This window comes from Coregonus clupeaformis, chromosome 19, assembly GCF_020615455.1.
Source record: "Coregonus clupeaformis isolate EN_2021a chromosome 19, ASM2061545v1, whole genome shotgun sequence".
NCBI classification, from domain to species: Eukaryota; Metazoa; Chordata; class Actinopteri; order Salmoniformes; family Salmonidae; genus Coregonus; species Coregonus clupeaformis.
In genome coordinates this window covers 21,156,116-21,176,558 of record NC_059210.1, presented here as the reverse complement: position 1 = coordinate 21,176,558, position 20,443 = coordinate 21,156,116, and the positions used below count along the sequence as shown (strand labels likewise).

At 41.0% G+C, this 20,443-nt stretch overlaps 1 protein-coding gene across 3 annotated transcripts in view; it reads left to right on the top strand.

The window, feature by feature from the left end:
• lingo1a (leucine rich repeat and Ig domain containing 1a) overlaps positions 1-20,443 on the top strand; it is a 266,562-nt gene that overhangs the window by 201,518 nt on the left and 44,601 nt on the right. Inside the window, exon 1 of one of the 3 annotated variants that reach the window (XM_041837653.2) lies at positions 5,998-7,690. The exons of the other annotated variants lie outside the window; for them this stretch is intronic. The gene's annotated coding sequence lies outside the window, so the exon portion shown is untranslated. Of the gene's footprint in view, positions 1-5,997; positions 7,691-20,443 lie in introns of those variants that run through there. 3 annotated transcript variants of the gene reach the window in all.

Sequence of the window (20,443 nt, the reverse complement as noted above, 5' to 3'; positions counted from 1 at the left end):
TCCCCCTCAATTTGATCCAGTTGTAGGATAGATATATGTACGTTAGAAACAGCTTGTAAATATAGCATTATCTCCAAGACATTCGATATGGACATTGGTACGCCCTCACAAATGGTAGATTAAACGTGTTTGGGCTTGTGGGGTTTTCTGCTATGCCACAAGCTTAGTGGGATGCCTTTATTTGTTACAGAGGTGAGCAAGCAGCACCTACAATTAAAACACTGTTGGTGGATGTCGTAGGGAGAGATCCTCACTCCAGTCTATTGCTAGATGTAATCTCCCCAGATACCTTTAATTTTCACCCAGAGTCACCGCCAGTCTCAGACAAGGCTAAATTGTGTGGGTCACTGTCACCTCCTGGAGTGGGGACTAGGTAGCTATTTTTGGGACAGCAAAAAAGATAGGGTGCCCTCTCTTGTAGATGGCAAACCTGAAGTTCTGACCTACATAAAATCTGTCTTGCCTGCTACTTACTAAAACTACATGCTGTGTACTAATCATACTACATATTATTTAGAATGTACTGTTTAGTAAAAACGAATACAGTAAGCAACAAATATCAACAAACTAGGCTCACCCTGAGAATGCGTCATCTAATGTGCAATTGTGTTGATTCCAGCCATTTGTTCATTTGGGTACAGGACACGTCTCATTATCAGCTGAGTGTCTATCTATCAGCTGTTGTCAAACACACGTGAGCCTGGAAAGACGAGTATCTTCCTCAAAAGTGTGCAGTGAATTCTACTACATGAAAAGTATAACATCAGCGGCTGTGGAACACACTTCCAGACACTATTAGGGCTAAAGAGTCTGTCTCACACCTGTATCTAGATTTGTTTATTGTCTCTGTTCTATGTTTTGGATAGTTTTTCTTCTTCTTATTATTAATACAGTATTATGAAAGCAAACTCGATTTTCGAAATTTCACATACTATAGATTCGGACACGGTCTATGCTCTTGGCCCTCTGTGCTACGGTAGATATCAGAAATTGCAGTTTGCTATGGTGGCCTCAAACACTTTACTGAGGCTCAAGTGGTTATGGGATACACTGAAAAGTATGATCACTTTTGCACTGACAATGGATTGGTGTAACACAATCTCACACTCAATTAGTGCAAATATGTACAAAAAGTATGTATTGTGTTTTTTTTGTAGCTTAATTCGTGTGAAGAAACACAAATGTTTTTGTGACTTTATTCATAGGAAAATAAATTTTTGGGGGGCAAACTTTTTGTGTCCAACATTTATTCATATTAAAAAACAAACGTGTTAACAACCCAATATTGTTAATCAACCAGGTTGTTACCAAAATACTTATAATATAATAGTAGCCTTATGTTTATTTATTTTTTATTAATGCCAATGCTGTTGTCTATGTTTGTTTTCGCTTAATACTTTGGGATACTGGTGCTATGTCGGATATTATGAGGGTTGCCACATTGGAGTAAAAAGGTGTATTTGTCTGTTTTTTTGTGTGGTATCGATGAAGGTATTTGATTGGGGAATGAAGATACACTTTCATGATGGGAATTTCATGTTTTATTAGACTTCAGTGCGGCTTTTGACATTATCGATCATAGTCTGTTGCTGGAAAAATTTATGTGTTATGGCTTTACACACCCTGCTATATTGTGGATAAAGAGTTACCTGTCTAACGGAACACAGAGGGTGTTCTTTAATGGAAGCCTCTCCAACAAAATCCAGGTAGAATCAGGAATTCCCCAGGGCAGCTGTCTAAGCCCCTTACTTTTTAAAATCTTTACTAACAACATGCCACTGGCTTTGAGTAAAGCCAGTGTGTCTATGTATGCGGATGACTCAACACTATATATACGTCAGCTACCACAGTGACTGAAATGACAGCAACACTTAACAAAGAGTTGCAGTTAGTTTCAGAATGAGTGGCAAGGAACAAGTTAGTCCTAAATATTAAAAAAACTAAAAGCACTGTATTTGGGACACATAATTTACTAAACCCTAAACCTCAACTAAATCTTGTAATAAATAATGTGGAAATTGTGCAAGTTGAGGAGACTAAATTGCTTGGAGTAACCCTGGATTTTAAACTGTCATGGTCAAAACACATTGATACAACAGTAGCTAGGATGGGGAGAAGTCTGTCACTATCAAAAAAGCAGGTCCTACAGGACCTAGTTTCGTCACACCAGGACTACTGTTCAGTTGTGTGGTCAGGTGCCAGAAAGAGGGACTTAGGAAAATTGCAATTGGCTCAGAACAGGGCAGCACAGCTGGCCCTTGGATGTACACAGAGAGCTAACATTAACAACATGCATGTCAATCTCTCCTGGCTCAAAGTGGAGGAGAGATTGACTTCATCACTACTTGTATTTGTGAGAGGTATTGACATATCGGACACCCATGCATACCCCACAAGACATGCCACCAGAGGTCTCTTCACAGTCCCCAAGTCAAGAACAGACTATGGGAGGAGCACAGTACTACATAGAGCCATGACTACATGGAACTCTATCCCACATCAAGTAACTCATGCCAGCAGTAAAATTAGATTTATAAAACAGATACAAATACACCTTATGGAACATCAGGGACTGTGAAGCAACACAAACATAGACACATGCATACAAACACACGATAACATATGCACTATACACATATGTACACATGGATTTTGTGTTATAGATATGTGGTAGTAGAGTATAGGCATGAGGGAACACACTTAATATGTTGTGAAATCTGTTATGATTGTATTGTAATGTTTTTAACTGCCTTAATTTTGCTGGACCCCAAGAAGAGTATCTGCTGCCTTGGCAGCAGCTAATGGGGATCCATAATAAATACAAATACAAATACAAATCAACAAATGTGGGGAAAAAGAAGACCTGCAAAAAAAGTCTGGACTATGATCATCAAAGACATCAACCACTCGAGCCACGGCCTGTTCATCCCACTATCATCCAGAAGGCGAGGTCAGCACAGATGCATCAAAGCTGGGACCGAGAGGCTGATAAATAGCTTCTATCTCAAGGCCATCAGACTGTTAAATAACCATCACTAGCCGGCTACCACCCGGTTACTCAACCCTGCACCTTAGAGGCTGCTGCCCTATGTACATAGACATGGAATCAATGGTCACTTTAATAATGGAACACTAGTCACTTTAATAATGTTTACATACTGCTTTACTCATTTCATATGTGTGTACTGTATTCTACTGTATTTTAATCAATGCCATTCCGACATTGCTCATCCTAATATATATTTTTTAATTCCATTCTTTTACTTTTAGATTTGTGTGTATTGTTGTGAATTGTTAGATACTACTTCACTGTTGGAGCTAGGAACACAAGCATTTCGCTACACCCGCAATAACATCTGCTAAATATGTGTATGTGACCAATACTATTTGATTTGATCAATTAAGCCATATCAATGCAGTTAAACAGGTTAGTGTAAAATAATGAATTATGTTGGCATACACTTATGGCACTTCCAAGGCCGTTTCATGATGATTATTACGGTCGGGTCAATCATGTTATATACTTAGGCTATTGTAACAAGGCATATGCCAGCATTGTAGGCCTACTGCCTCTACCCAGAGGACTACTAGGCTTTCATGGCAACGGCCGTTAGAGCTCAGTTTACCACGTATGAGCCCTGGTTAGAGTCCCTGTTGCAGCTTTCACTTTCTAGGGTAGAAGGATTACTATATACTATTCCAGGTATTCCTTAAAGAGGTAGGGTTTCAAGTGTCTCCGGAAGGTGGTCAGTGACTCCGCTGACCTGATGGTTACTCTGACAGAGCTCCAGAGTTCCTCTGTGGAGATGGGAGAACCTTCCAGAAGGACAACCATCTCTGCAGCACTCCACGAATCAGACCTTTATGGTAGAGTGGCCAGACGGAAGCCACTACTCAGTAAAAGGCACATGTTAGCCTGCTTGGAGTTTGCCAAAAGGCACCTAAAGACTTTCAGACCATGAGAAACAAGATTCTCTGGTCAGATGAAACCAAGATTTAACTCTTTGGCCTGAATGCCAACCGTCACATCTGGAGGAAACCTGGCACCATCCCTACGGTGAAGTATGGTGGTGGCAGCATCATGTGGGGATGTTTTTCAGCGGCAGGGAGACTAGTCAGGATCGAAAGGAGAAGATTAACGGAGCAAAGTACAGAGAGATACTTGATGAAAACCTGCTCCAGAGCGCTCAGCACCTCAGACTGGGGGCCAAGGTTCACCTTCCAAACAGGACAACGATCCTTAGCACACAGCCAAGACAACGCAGGAGTGGCTTCGGGACAAGTCTCTGAATATCCTTGAGTGGCCTAGCAGGAGCCTGGACTTGAACCCGATCGAACATCTCCGGAGAGATCTGAAAATAGCTGTGCAGCGATGCTCCCCATCCAACCTGACAGAGCTTGAGAGGATCTGCAGAGAAGAATGGGAGAGACTCCCAAAATACAGGTGTGCCAAGCTTGTAGCATCATACCAAATAAGACTTGAGGCTGCAATTGTGTAGGGCTACTGTTGCCTACACGAAAAAAGTGCACCAGTATCCCAAAGTATTAAGCGAAAACAAGCATAGAAAACAGTATTGGCATTAATAAAAAATAAATAAACATAAGGCTACTACTATATTATAATTATTTCTGTGACAATCTGGTTGATTAACAATATTGGGTTGTTAAAATGTTTTTTTATATATATAAATAAATGTGGGACACAAAAGAAAGGCAGTGTAGAACACCATTACCCATCATGTATTGCTCTAATCAATTTCAAAAGATTGTTCCGAGGTTTGCCCCCCAAAAATGTATTTTCCTATGAATGAAGTTGCCCCAAAATGTGTGTATTTTCCTACGAATTAAGTCACACAGAAATGTGTGTCTTTTCACACTAATGAAGCCATACAAAAACGCACGTAAATGCACAAAATCTGCTGAAATAATTGTTGTACATATATGCACGAATTGAGTGTGAGATTGTGTTGATTGGTGACATGCTGCAACACATGCAGTGCTTATCAAAATGTCAAGCAAGTTTCAATGACCTCAAGTAAACATCTCTGCATCATGCCAAACCCATGTCAATACCCCACTAACATGCATGCATGACTATTCAAACATGCATGTGACTATTAAAAACACCACAGGTCAATTAATAATGGATGTTGTGCTTTCAAACACATTGACATCACCAGGTCTCTATTGTTACATCTGCTGTTGATATGTTGCGTTAGAGCTCGGCATGGGCTCCTCCTCCATCATGTTGCCCTCTCACCATTACCACTTCATTCATGTACTTCCTCATCAAAACACTTTTGATGCCTCCCGAGTGGTGCAGCGGTCTAAGGCACTGGATCACAGTGCTTGAGGCGTCACTACATACCCGAGTACGATCCCAGGCTGTGTCACAGCCTGCCGTGACCGGGAGACACTTGAGGCGGCGCACAATTGGCCCAGCGTCGTCTGGGTAAGGGGAGGGTTTGGCCGGCCGGGATTTCCATGTCCCATCGTGCTATAGCGGCTCCTTGTTGCGGGCCGTGCACCTGCAAGCTGACTTTCCTCCGACACGCGGCTGGCTTACGGGTTAAGCAAGCACTGTGTCAAGAAGCAGTGCGGCTTGGCAGGGTCGTGTTTCGGAGGACGCATGGCTCTCAACCTTCGCCTCTCCCGATGGGAGTTGCAGTGATGGGACAAGACTGTAACTACCAATTGGATATCACGAAATTGGGGAGAAAAAGGGGTCAAAGTACAAGAAAAAACATTTCATTACCTCTTTGAGTCTGCTTTGATTCTGCCCTATGCGTCTGCCGGCATCAAGGTAATGAGTGAGTGAGTTTATGCTGCTCGAAAGGCTAAGAAAGAAAGAAAGAAAGAAAGAAAGAAAGAAAGAAAGAAAGAAAGAAAGAAAGAAAGAAAGAAAGAAAGAAAGAAAGAAAGAAAGAAAGAAAGAAAGAAAGAAAGAAAGAAAGAAAGAAAGAAAGAAAGAAAGAAAGAAAGAAAGAAAGAAAGAAAGAAAGAAAGAAAGAAAGAACATTATATTGAGGAAGACATGAAAAAATCCTAGAACTGGCTTTACATTTCAGTTGAACCTTTCACAAACTCTCTTCCCTCCCAAAGGCTTCCCTCGTGCCAAAGTTGACTGTTTCTGTCTCCCTCACTGAGTTTTCGATTCCCATATAGCTGGGAGAGCTGTTGACTTGACGGTGCAATTAAGTCCAGTCAATGTATTGCTCTGGAAAGCTGAGACATGTTTCCCCACGGAGTGGTTTAACACTCAGGCCACTGCCTCAAAAAACGTCTTGTCCTCAAAGCCAGGGCCTCTTGCCATTGCGTGAACTGATGCTGATGACATTCACATGTAGCTGGGATGCCTTGGTGGCAAAAGTTGCACTGAGGGGTCCACAAATTCCAAGCAAGAGGCTGGGCGATGCACGGAGGGGAGTAAAAGTATTTTAACACCATGAGACAAGTACATTAGATACATCGGAAATGGTAGCGCACTCTCAACATGAATCTAAGTCACGAAGTGTGGGTGAGGCAATGTTGTAAGGCTTTTTCAGTATTATCTGAAAAAGCAAATGTACTTATTTGCATTATGTGGAATGGCAAGGTATAAATTGATCAATATATAGATACATACCATGTATTCCAATTGAAGAGACCAATGAGCCATTATATTGTCCTCTTCAACATTATCTGAGAGCATAGCATGTGTTATGGTATTTCCAAAATCCCTGTAAATGCTGAGGACTCAGTGTGTGGATTATTTGAGGCAGACAGTGCCACCAGGTCCTCAAAATAAGTACTGCCTTCTTCCCGGAAAAGGCACAGGCTCTGGTGCTATTTTCCAGAAAACTATATGTTAGAGACATAATTATCTCAATGTTATTAATATCAGATACACTACATTCAGGTTCACGAACTAGTATCATCCCTCAGTCTTCAAGTGATGGAAATGTATTGAAGACCATTGGGTTTACTTGGAGTGCATACCCACTGAGATAAATGAATGGCCCTATAGCCTATGTCTTTATAATCCCAAATACAGACTTTCAATAATGAAAACTGCATTACTAGGTAGTGAGTTTTGTGTTTAATCATCCAATCGATGCATCACTCTGGTCGCTCTAAAATAAGTCTGTGGGGGGGATAGGCTAAATCACGTGCAAATTAATATGCGTCAAACACCCGTGAGAACACTAGATCTAAATACACAGTGGTCCGAACAAGGTGCATGCATCAGCTTTGTCCCTCCCTCAACCCTGAAGACAAGAAAGGGAATTGCTGCTACAGACGGCATTCACACAATATCCGTCTTGAGTCTGGCGGTGCAGACTGCCTCAAGGAGAGAGAACGGTGTTCTTGGCAACGAATGCGTGGGAGTTGCTCACTTCGCTCGCCTCCTTTTCCTAGTGGACGATAGAAGGCGCATTGGGAGCCCCTTTCCGACGGAGGGATAGCGAGCTGGCGGAGATAGGAACCAGTGCGTCGTCGGTAGACAGAAGAACAGGGCAGTTCCACCGGACTATCCATTTCTATTAAGTCACAGGCGGTATCGGAATCTGGGGGTACCGTGTTTTATTAAATTTTTTTATTGTCGCTCAAAGCAATAGACTCGAGATAGTGGGTCTCAATTTGACTCTTTCTTGACTGGGAGTTGCCGTTGGGAGATATGCGTAAGGATGTTTGGAAACAGCAGTAGTAGGTGAGTATCCCTTTAGACTCGCCCGCGGCTAGTATTGTTGCGGTTGTATCAAACTCATCAATTTAGAAAGGACACTCGAAATGGATAACATTTGTATTAATGTTCAATTGATGTCAATGAATACGTTTACATGCAAACTATTAATTCGATATTAAACGGATTATTGCAGTAGGCCGAGTATGGCATTAGTCATGTAAGCATCTTACTCTGTTTATCTTAATCGGCGTAAGGCGATATTTGAAGCAAGCGTATACCGATTAAAACACCTCAGCAATCTTTCGAATTATTAAGACATGTAAACGCCTTAATCAGTTACAGCGGTGTATTTGATTTGCGCATGTGCTAGCACGAGCAGCGCGAGCTTCCTTCTTTTATGGGAGTGAAGTGAGTTCGGAAAAACTGAAAGTATGCATCTTAGAAATAGTTTCCACATACAAACTTTATAAGTCTGAACACAGAATCAATTTTTTTTTTCTCACAAACATAACATGGTCGCTGTGGTAGAACGTTTATTTTGATTGGTGATTTTCTGCATTTATCAAAGTCCAATCAGGTAGCCTGATTTCATGTAAACAGGATCATTAGGGAAATCGTTCTTCTTACAAAGCATGTAAATGTTTAAATCGAACTATTGTATTACTATTCATAATAATTGTATTATTGTGTGCATGTAACCGTTACTCAGTGGAGGCCAAAAGTCCTATTACGGACCGTGCAAGGGGAGAGCGAGCAGGGCGGGCTCCGGTTTACTTGAGACTGGTACGTGGGTATCGAAATATGTATTGTAGGCTATCCAAATCGGTATCCAAATACAGTATGTATTTCAAACAATTTAGATGCGTAAATGCCTCCGTTTTCTTATTACCACAATGCATTAAAATGTGTGATCATTGTAAAAACGTACACCTGACTATGATGAATGAAATCGCCTTTAATAATGTTTCAATATAATATTTATTATGGACCTGATTATAGAGACTGAAAGCTGAATGTTGTAAGTTTCCCCGACAATAATAAGGAATTGGAATAGGCAGTAGGCTATAAACGATACAGAGATACATTAATATGGGATATTCACATCCTCTTCAGGTGAATTACCAAACCATTAATGTTCTGCAAATTCGAGTGTAGTAACCTTTTCTAGTTTATCTGGTTTACTTGTAGGTAAGATTGAGATCATTTAAGACTATAACCTCTAGATAGACTACTGAAAAAGGGGTAACAGATTCAGGACAGCTATCTCTCTCCCTCCATCTCTCTTTCTCTTTTCTCTCTCTCTCTGTGTGTGTGTGCGTGCGCGTGCATTCATGTGTGTGCAATGATATTGTGTGTGTGTGTGTGTGTGTGTGTGTGTGTGTGATCTTTCTGTGTGGCATTTGTGTGTTATCAGTGAGGAGGGTGAAGGATGAGTACATTCAGTATCATAAAAGGTTTCTCGCCTTTGCCCATGAAAATGTATGGATACAACTCAGTCACACTGTGACGCAGGAGTGAGTTTTGTGATCAGTCATATTTTATTTATAGGGAAAAGAGGCAGATGGCCCTCACTAGATGAGCAGCATAACAACCACTCATTGTTCTTATGTTGTTGATTTGGTTGGAATAATGACATGTGCATCCAAAATTAGTCTCAATGCTGGTTGCCATAATGTTAGTTGATCCAGTATGCAGCTAAAATGTTTTTTTATCCAAGCGCATATCTTTCATATGTATTTTGAGCATAATGCTGTATTGTTCCAATGTCTGGTCCCCTTTTTTTTAAAAGAAATATAATCCTACTTATACCAGTTTCCTATTGTCATAACTATACATCATATAAATATTATATCATAAGACTGTGCGACGCTGGTGCCCTTCTGACATTCATAAACTGATGTATTTTGGGTTATAAATAGCCTAAGAAAGGAACTGGGAGAGCAGCTTCACTGTAGATGGCATCTCGAATAGTAAAGCAGCATCCCTGCTATCTGTGAAACACAAGCCATGTAGATGATGGATGCTTGAACTCTGGAGATAGCTTTGCATCTGCAAGGGTGTGGCACTGTGTATTCTCATTGTTTTCACCAATATTGTTCTTGTTGGTTCCATAAGAGCTTTTGTTGTCTGCCTATCGGGGCATTAAATCAAGGTGGCTGCTGCTAACAGCAGCTGATAGTAGGCTAAGTGTTATCCGCTTCATCCAATCACCCTGCCTTCATTAAACAAATGAGAGCTTGGCGACCTTGCTGTTGCACTGCCCTTCAATGGCGTTCACCTTTTCACCCCCTGCTGAAGGATAGACAGATGCAGATAAAGATCAAATGCCACCTGCCTCAGTATCTGTGTGTTAGAGATGTCGACGATCCACATTCGGTACGATGTGTGCGAGCCTTAATGCCCGGGAAGCTCTGATTCAAACTCCCATTAAACAGCTCTGCAAGGGTTATAATGTCCAAATAAGTTTGTTACTCCCCATGTGGAGTTTCGCTGAGCACCCAACTATCTTCATTTACTCCCGTTATAGCCGGTATGTACTCCCGTCCTTAATGGGAGTGAATGAAGATAGTTGCTCAGTGAAACTCCATCTTTAGTGAGTAACAAACTTATTTTGACGACATAATGCTTGCAGTGTTGTCTAATGGGAGTTTGAATCGGAGCTTCCTGGGCGTTAGAGAGGCGACCCGTCATACTCATTGTCGAAATCTCTAATGAACAGATACAGGGGCAACCCAACCCCAAAGCAGATGTTATAATATATTACTGGTTGCTTAATGCCTACCCATATATACTGTGTCTCAATATATTGTACAGTATATTGAGATATACATGGATAGGCACTTAGCAACCGGCAATAAAGGAATTTTCCTTATAGTATATTTGCTGTGACAAAATACAAAGCTTACATTTAATAACATTAGGTTTTGACATATTTGATGGTTACATTATTTATTTATTTGATCAAATACAGGCATATACCCATGTCATGCATGCAGTAAACGAACATAATCCCAACATCAAGAGGGGATTATTGCTGCATTACAATCACCTTCATCAGATTTCGCATTTTGACTTGGTGCAATTCAACATGTAACCTGTGGCTTATACAGAGCCAATTTGAGGTTGGGAAATAAGTTACTAAAAACCAGATGGTACAACCTACAGTACTTACCTACGCCACATGACCTCAAGGTTGGGAAGTAAGTGTAGTGTTTGTATATAAGTGTACAGTATAAAAATGTATGCAATCACTAACTGTAAGTCGCTCTGGATAAGAGCGTCTGCTAAATGACTAAAATGTAAACATGACTGAAGGCTTGACAACCTACAGTGCAGTACTTAGTTCCATCAAATGACCAGCAGTGCCAGTGAGTCTAATATTGGCTTATGATGTGTTCCAGTGTCGCTGGGAGACCCTCATCCTTGGTGTAACGCTGACACCTTCTGCTGTGTTGACAAGGTGTTTATTAGTCCCCGTTGTGAGCCTGTCATTTGGTAATTTCTGTGATGACATAGCACGTTATTTTCAGTTGACATAGGGGAGACCAATTAAGTTGTTTACTTGGCCCTTTTCACCCGATGCTACCTCAATGTTGTCAGTGTAATGCCTCAAGGCAAATGCATTGTAAAAAGGACAGTTCGAGGCTAGCACTGAGTTTGTTCGCGGGAGGTGTGCCTTTTTATTTGGTTTCCAAACTCCTCTGTACATCCGTGTTTGTCCTTGGTAGTCCTCTTTTGAATCATAGCAGCAGCAGTCTCCTCCATGTGATTCATTTCAGGACAGCCATATGCAATTTTTCAAGGTCTGCTGGAGTGGTGGTGGCTGTGTTTGTTAAGATGCTGTGTTGTAGTGTTTCATGTTGTCTCAGTTGTGGACTCCAGCAGGGAGCTGCATTTCTCCTTCTGGTGTGAAAACCTCCCGAGCAGCTTGATGTGGATGGTTTGTCTTCAAATGTGTCACTTGGGGAACAGTTGTTTACTTTGCCTTATCCCTCTTTCTTCTTCTCTCCGCTCAGTCAGGGTTGAACCTCCGTGGGATGATATTTATTGTTTCCTTCCGTGGCCCTGAGATAAAACTCAGTGACATGTAAAACGGCCAAAGCCTGGTTCCCCCCTTCACATTTGATGGTGTTTACGAGGCGTCGTAACTAATGTACAATGTTAATACTGTGTGCTTCATGTAGGGGAGAGTGGGGTAAGTTGAGCCAAATTGGTTAGTTAAGCCACCCTGTGTGTCTTGGAAACCATACACAAAATGAATCTTGACCAAATAATTAGGTCCAAAAAACAGATTTTCACAAAGGCAAGTGAATTTATTGTGTTATAGGTTTCATGATTCTTGTATCTAAACAAAAAGTAGATAGTTTTGTACATCAGTTGGTGTAAGCTACAATATGAGGTCGTAAACCTAGCATGAAATTGCATCCTTCTAGCAGTGTGGGCTAATATAATAAATGTTTGCCTTGTGGTAAGTTGAGCCAATGGCCATGGGGTAAGTTGAGCCAGTTGCCACCATACCCCATACAAATCATGATTACTTTTAGTCAGTTTTATGCAATAATGGCCCCGATTCCGACCCTAGTTAAGCGCGTGTAAATGGAATGTAATTCCCTTTTTATGCACTTTTCTCTCTATGGGTATTCTGACCTTGAACTTAAGCATGAGAATAGCATGCTTATTCACCCGCTATTTGTTTTGGGTGGAGATTGAATAAATTAAGGTATGGCGGAGGTGTGTCTACAGATACTCCGTATTTTGACCTTGACTTAATTCCACCATCTTTACGTGCAAGAAAAACATGAATAAGGTCTAGCAAACCTACCGGTTCCAATTGGGAAAAGCATCTATCTAGCATTTTTTCCGAAATCACACCAGTATCCATGCACTGTAATTGACAGTACAACTTGATAAGAGCTATTGATAAGAGCTAGGTAAATTAGTCATCTATTTGGATAAGAGAATTGTAAATATAGATGACACTTGTTTTAGACACATTTGACCTTATAATCACTGGAGACAAATGTGAAACCAGTAATATGGCAGCAAACTGAAGCTTATCAACATATCAACTTTCCCACAGTAAAGTTTATGAAATGGTGTGCCATTATGCAGAATTTAAATTGTACTGCCTTTTAACTTGCAGGGATGGGCACTCTCGAATGTCTTCATTATAGGCTACCTTTCTCTGTTTCCTATTTCTATCATGTTAAATATTAGCCACTATCAGTATCGACTGTCAGTAGGCCTAATAACAACACATATTCAACTGCCAATTTACAGTTCCCTTCAGTTGGTAAAGACATGTAGGCTAACTCAATCGTTATGGAGCGGAGCGCAGATCAAGCCTTAACAGTTTGAACCCGACACATGGCGTAATACTTGGCTGTGTCATCACACAGTTTCATGGTTGGTGCAGGCAATAAATGAGGGTATAGCCTACTATTGTACACTATTCTCCCTATCATAATTATCTGTACACTAATCTTCCAACACTACCATGGGTTAAAGAACTGAATGTGGCAATTTTCAGTATGAATCAAACCACTGTATTTTTTTATTCATCAATATATTTAGTGCATAAAGGCTCTCCAAACCTGTTCTTATGATTCATACATACTTTCCTATCCCTAAAATCTGCCTAAATAATCGACAAGATCAGAGAATCTACCAGTTGGTGTTGAAACGGAGACGAATATGCATATATTTAGATGGCTTTCTTTCATTGATACCTAGTTTCTGAACCCGTTCTCTCTATGTATTCTAGTCTGTCGCCAACATTCTAATTAAAGGTACACCATATTTATATGGATGGCTTAAGATAAATGTACTGAAAAGCCTATTGAATGAAAACTCCACAAGAAAATCTGTTGGCCAGCAAGTGGGAGGGTTTTCAGCGGTTTCATTTAATGCCTGCGCAAGGGACCCATGCCTGCAAAGCCCGTTACGCACCTTCTTAAGGTAAGTCTGAATACCAACTACTCAGAAGTGCATAGGAAAAGCGTGTCTAAGGCATCATTTCATAAATCGGAATCGGGCCCTATATGCATAGTAGTATTGCAATTTGTGACCGACCGGCTCGATTCGGTCTTATGTAGCAAAATTAGAAATTGTGTTTTTTACATTGGATAAAAGTAGAGACTCCATGCTAGAAAATGGTATATCATACACTACAGTTGAGGAACAATGGCAAAGTAATTCTGCTTTGGAATTGATAAACTTGTAACCCCACTTTTGAGAAAATGGCTCCTGAATGTTTTGGTACACCTAATGGAGAGCTCTTCTTTGTCTACACCCATTCATTGTTCACACCCTCTTAAACCTTAGCCCCACCCATCTCTTTTAGGATTCACATGTGAAGCCATGTGCTAAACAGCGTGAGTACGGTAGTGTACTAAACAACCAAAGATTAAGACTAAAAGCTGGTTTATACAACGTCTTTCGACTTGTCTGTAGATAGTTGTCGCTGTGACATCATGAACATTCTATTGTCGTCCGACATGACGTTGTCGTTATGACAAAGTAATGACCATATCATATAGCTGACAAAGTCTTAATTTGTATTCATTATTACAGGAAAATAAACTCACAACAAGATCCTTATTTACAAGTTAATGGCAAGATAATTACAGGAAATAGCTCACAGTTGTGAGTGTGACAAAATAAAAGCAGGGCATTCTACCGGAGAATTTTAGAACTTGGACACTGTCTCATTGGCCTAACGTTATATCCTAATTTGACTTTGGTGCATGCAGGTTATGTTGTTTTTCACATTACCGTCTCTGGTAAACACACACTATATAAAATAAAATAATGCACAGGATACAGAAGGTGTAAACGGTACAGTGAAATGGTTACTTGCTTAGTGGAGTCTTTTGTTTAGACATGTAGCTAGCTAGCTAAACAAGTAACGATAATCCCAACTCATAATGTTACTACCCTGCATGAATCTGCCGGTAGCAAAGGTTAACCAACTAGGTTCAATGTTAGTTAGCTAGCTAACATTAGGCTATAACTAGCAATGCAAATGGCTCTGATATGAATAATATTACTACACAGATCATGCACGTAACGTTAGCTAGCGAGCCAGCCAGCCAGCTAACGTTAGCTAGCTAACGAACAGTACGCTTTAACTTGCAATGAAAACAACTTTCTGACTAAATTAGAAATGTACACTCCTGAGTGGCGCAGTGGTCTAAGGCACTGCATCGCAGTGCAAACTGTGCCACTAGAGATCCTGGTTCGAATCCAGGCTCTGTCGCAGCCGGCCGCGACCGGGAGACCCATGGGGCGGCGCACAATTGGCCCAGCGTCGTCCAGGGTAGGGGAGGGAATGGCCGGCAGGGGTGTAGCTCACTTGATAGAGCATGGCGTTTGCAACGCCAGGGTTGTGGGTTCGTTTCCCACGGGGGGCCAGTATAAAAAAAAAAAATTGTTCACTAACTGTAAGTCGCTCTGGATAAGAGCGTCTGCTAAATGACTAAAATGTAAATGTAAATGTACAGTGGGGAAAAAAAGTATTTAGTCAGCCACCAATTGTGCAAGTTCTCCCACTTAAAAAGATGAGAGAGGCCTGTAATTTTCATCATGGGTACACGTCAACTATGACAGACAAAATGAGGAAAAAAAATCCAGAAAATCACATTGTAGGATTTTTAATGAATTTATTTGCAAATTATGGTGGAAAATAAGTATTTGGTCAATAACAAAAGTTTCTCAATACTTTGTTATATACTCTTTGTTGGCAATGACACAGGTCAAACGTTTTCTGTAAGTCTTCACAAGGTTTTCACACACTGTTGCTGGTATTTTGGCCCATTCCTCCATGCAGATCTCCTCTAGAGCAGTGATTTTTTTGGGGGGCTGTCGCTGGGCAACACAGACTTTCAACTCCCTCCAAAGATTTTCTATGGGGTTGAGATCTGGAGACTGGCAAGGCCACTCCAGGACCTTGAAATGCTTCTTACGAAGCCACTCCTTCGTTGCCCGGGCGGTGTGTTTGGGATCATTGTCATGCTGAAAGACCCAGCCACGTTTCATCTTCAAAGCCCTTGCTGATGGAAGGAGGTTTTCACTCAAAATCTCACGATACATGGCCCCATTCATTCTTTCCTTTACACGGATCAGTCGTCCTGGTCCCTTTGCAGAAAAACGGCCCCAAAGCATGATGTTTCCACCCCCATGCTTCACAGTAGGTATGGTGTTCTTTGGATGCAACTCAGCATTCGTTGTCCTCCAAACACAACGAGTTGAGTTTTTACCAAAAAGTTATATTTTGGTTTCATCTGACCATATGGCATTCTCCCAATCCTCTTCTGGATCATCCAAATGCACTCTAGCAAACTTCAGACAGGCCTGGACATGTACTGGCTTAAGCAGGGGGACACGTCTTGCACTGCAGGATTTGAGTCCCTGGTGGCGTAGTGTGTTACTGATGGTAGGCTTTGTTACTTTGGTCCCAGCTCTCTGCAGGTCATTCACTAGGTCCCCCCGTGTGGTTCTGGGATTTTTGCTCACCGTTCTTGTGATCATTTTGACCTCACGGGGTGAGATCTTGCGTGGAGCCCCAGATCGAGGGAGTTTATCAGTGGTCTTGTATGTCTTCCATTTCCTAATAATTGCTCCCACAGTTGATTTCTTCAAACCAAGCTGCTTACCTATTGCAGATTCAGTCTTCCCAGCCTGGTGCAGGTCTACAATTTTGTTTCTGGTGTCCTTTGACAGCTCTTTGGTCTTGGCCATAGTGGAGTTTGGAGTGTGACTGTTTGAGGTTGTGGACAGGTGTCTTTTATACTGATAACAAGTTCAAACAGGTGCCATTAATACAGGTAACGAGTGGAGGACAGAGGAGCCTCTTAAAGAAGAAGTTACAGGTCTGTGAGAGCCAGAAATCTTGCTTGTTTGTAGGTGACCAAATACTTATTTTCCACCATAATTTGCTAATAAATTCATTAAAAATCCTACAATGTGATTTTCTGGAAAAATAATTCTCAATTTGTCTGTCATAGTTGACGTGTACCTATGATGAAAATTACAGGCCTCTCTCATCTTTTTAAGTGGGAGAACTTGCACAATTGGTGGCTGACTAAATACTTTTTTTCCCCACTGTATAATATCAAAAAACGTAGCTAGCTAGACTCTCTTACCTGTATACATGGATGAACGCTTCTCCCTCTCTGTCATAGATACGATGGTTGCCCTTGTGATATCTTTTAAAAAAGCCGCATTAGGAAGGATTACCTACACATACTGAGCAGCTCATGTTATAGACAGAATCCGAACTCATCTCTCAGCATGTCCAGCCCATCCATTATCTCAGCCAGTATGAAAAATGTATGCACTCACTAACTGTAAGTCGCTCTGGATAAGAGCGTCTGCTAAATGACTAAAATGTAAATGTAATGGCTAGCCGGAAGGTTCCTGTCTTTTTCCGTGGCTAAACCAACTAGGCTTGTAATTTAACCATTTTATTCATATTTACAGATGGCGTACAAGTTCGTTATTAAGGCACATGAATGTTCACATGTTCCAGAAGGCATTTCTGCCCAAAAACACATTTTGATCAAAAAAGGTATGTTTACGTTCAAATGCCTCTCCTGTGAAGTAGTGACGCGCGACATATGCCTATTTTCCTGAAACTAGTCACATTTGTCATGCATATGAACTCAAGATAATTCATTTTTATTTTTACAGAGCAGGTGCCATCATGCCCTGTGTATACAAACATAAAACAAGCAGGGGTCTAGCCCCCCTTGAGGTTCTTGAGAGAGCAGCCAAGGAAGTGAGAGAAGGGAAGAAGTCCATTTGAGCAGCAGCAAGGGACGAAAACATTTACTGAATGACATTGAAAGAGGTACATTGACAGAAAAAACGAACATGTACCTTGTTCGAAGGAGAGGCTATGATAGAGTTGCAGAGGCACACAAGGTCTTGTCTGGTGACATGGAGTGTGAGCTTGCTAAACATATCAAGAATCTCGCAGACCAGTTTAATGGTCTTAGTAGCCTCTAATGTAGAGAACTTGCTTACGAATTGGCACATTAAAACTACACCCCTGTCCCAGACAACTGGTCATGAATTGGCAGAGGAAGTAATATTGAACAGAGATCTATATCTGAATGTAGGCATACATTTCAAATATGATATACCACACCCCCATTTCATGAATTAAACTTTGACCTACCAGTACCATCACCCACTGTCACAAGACACCATCACCCACTTACCCCAAGACAGCTCAACTTACCCTGTCTCTACACTCTTAGAAAAAAGGGTTCCAAAAGGGTTCTTCGGCTGTCCCCATAGGAGAACCCTTTTTGGTACCAGGTAGAACCCTTTTGGGTTCCATGTAGAACCCTCTGTGGAAAGGGTTCTACCTGGAACCAAAAGGGTTTTACGTAGTACCAAAATGTGTTCTACAAAAGGTTATTCTATGGGGACAGCCGAAGAACCCTTTTAGGTTCTACTTAGCACCTTTTTTCTAAGAGCGTATGCTCAATTTACCCCATACCTGGGTTAAGTTGTTTCTCTTATTAACCATTTATTCACATGACTTTACTTTAATAAAATATTTGTTTTATCTGATGACTATATTATTTCAAACGATCAATCACTTAGATAATATATTTTTAGGCTCGCGAAGCAACTGCTTTTTATCCCTGTCGATCATGTGTTCTCTCTGTCTCCGTGTTTTAAGCGGGTGCGCAATGGATTATGGTCATTGTAGTTAATTACCAAATTACCAAAAGAATTCTGCGCTAACCTATGTAGAATATTGGCCTGTTGGAAACTACAAGTCCCTACTAAATCGCACAGTTTAGGCTTGATCTGAGTGATCTCTACAGAAACTGCACATTGAGCTAACAGAAAAAAACTGAACAAATGGAATTCAAATACTTGAACCGACATTGGTCAATTAGTTATTTAACAACCAAAAAATAACCGACATTTCGGTTAATCGCTCAGCACTAGTTGCAACAATGTTTTTTGGGGAAACAACTCGGACGCAAACAATGCAGTTGAAATGGGATTTATTGCACTTATTCTGTAAAATAAAAAATGCTTAACACTATGGAGGTCTTACAGGCCTTTACAGAAAATCATTTTAAAATCTGCATATGGGATAATAGTTTCTATATCTGTATATGGAACCTTAGCCTGAGACCCGCAACAGATTTTGGGGGTTCGTCCGAGATCGAGGAAACAAGACCCAGATCCACTAAGGCCTACACTACATATCTCTGCCGTCACAGTTGGTCAAATGGAGTGCATGTTGCCATATTCACATTTGGAGACCATGTTTTGGATCTAAAAGCTCTGACTGTGTGCTTTGCAGCTTTTCAAAAGGTTAATCCAGTATGGCTCGTACATTACCTCTTTCAGACCAAATCAGTTATATTGTCACTGAGACTGGCAAAAATAGAATGGCTGCTAAATAGAACAACCACTAATCTTTAAATAAAATGTGCCACTTCAGCGGTAAGAGCCCTGTTGAATCACTATTATTTTCTCTATTTGATTTTCCTAGGTGCTTTAAAATGAAATGACAGTTTTAAGACCAGAGAAAACGGTTTTATTGATGTGGAAAAAGGGGACCTTTGCATCCCACTTCTTCCAATTACATCTTGCATAAAGGACATACCTTATGGATGATCATGAAGGTATTACAAGACAATGGTGGTAGTTTGCAATCTGAGGCTTTGTGGGACACATTAACTGTTTTCTATTCATGGTCTTCCCATTTTACTCTCCAAGTGTCCTACACTTATGATATTTACCATTACTCTCCATTTTATTACACCAGAGGCACATTATGTTGGTGAATTGAAAAAATAAACCAAACTTTGGGCTTCTGCTTTAACAACATAGTAATGCAGTTTATATGTCAGTGTGATAATTGAACACAACTGCAGTTCACTGCTCAATCCCCATGTGGTACTTTGCTATGTGATGAATTGGAAATGACACACCCAGTTTAATCATCTGTGTTGAACCCTGAGAGTTGTCCGTAAGAACCAAAGGAGAGAAGCAGGTCTGTAAGAACCGAATGATAATTTAAACGGGCCATGCACTGACTGATTGGATCCTTGAGAAATGCCAGTGGGCATTTGTGAAGTTCAGAGTTACTGCCCATACACATTGTGAACCCTGAGGTAACAGAAACACGTCTTCAGCTGCACATCTTAAAATGGCCACCAGAATTGGATGCCTGACGTTCACTTCGACAGTGATATTTCCAGAAGCTGTTCCTTGTCTCTTTTATTCTGCCATTTGGATTAAAGCAAGCAACTTCTTTACAAGCTCAACTTTTGTCTCCCTGTTGCGTAAATAGGGAACTGTAAAGAGCATTCACTCACATTGGATTAGAAAATTATTGATATTCACTGTGTACAAAACATTAGGCTGACCAGGTGAATCCAGGTGAAAGCAATGATTCCTTATTGATGTCACCTGTTAAATACTCTTCAATCAGATGTGTAGATGAAGGGGAGGAAACAGGTTAAAGAAGAATTTTAAGCCTTGAGACAATTGAGACGGATTGTGTATGTGTGCCATTCAGAGGGTGAATGGGCAAGACAAAATATTTACGTGCCTTTGAGCAGGGTATGGTAGTAGGTGCCTTTTGAGCAGGGTATGGTAGTAGGTGCCAGGCGCACCGTTTTGAGTGTGTCAAGAACTTCATTGCTGCTGGGTCTTTCACGTGCATATCAAGAATGGTCCACCACCCAAAGGACATCCAGCCAGCTTGACACAACTGTGGGAAGCAGCTGCCTGTGCACA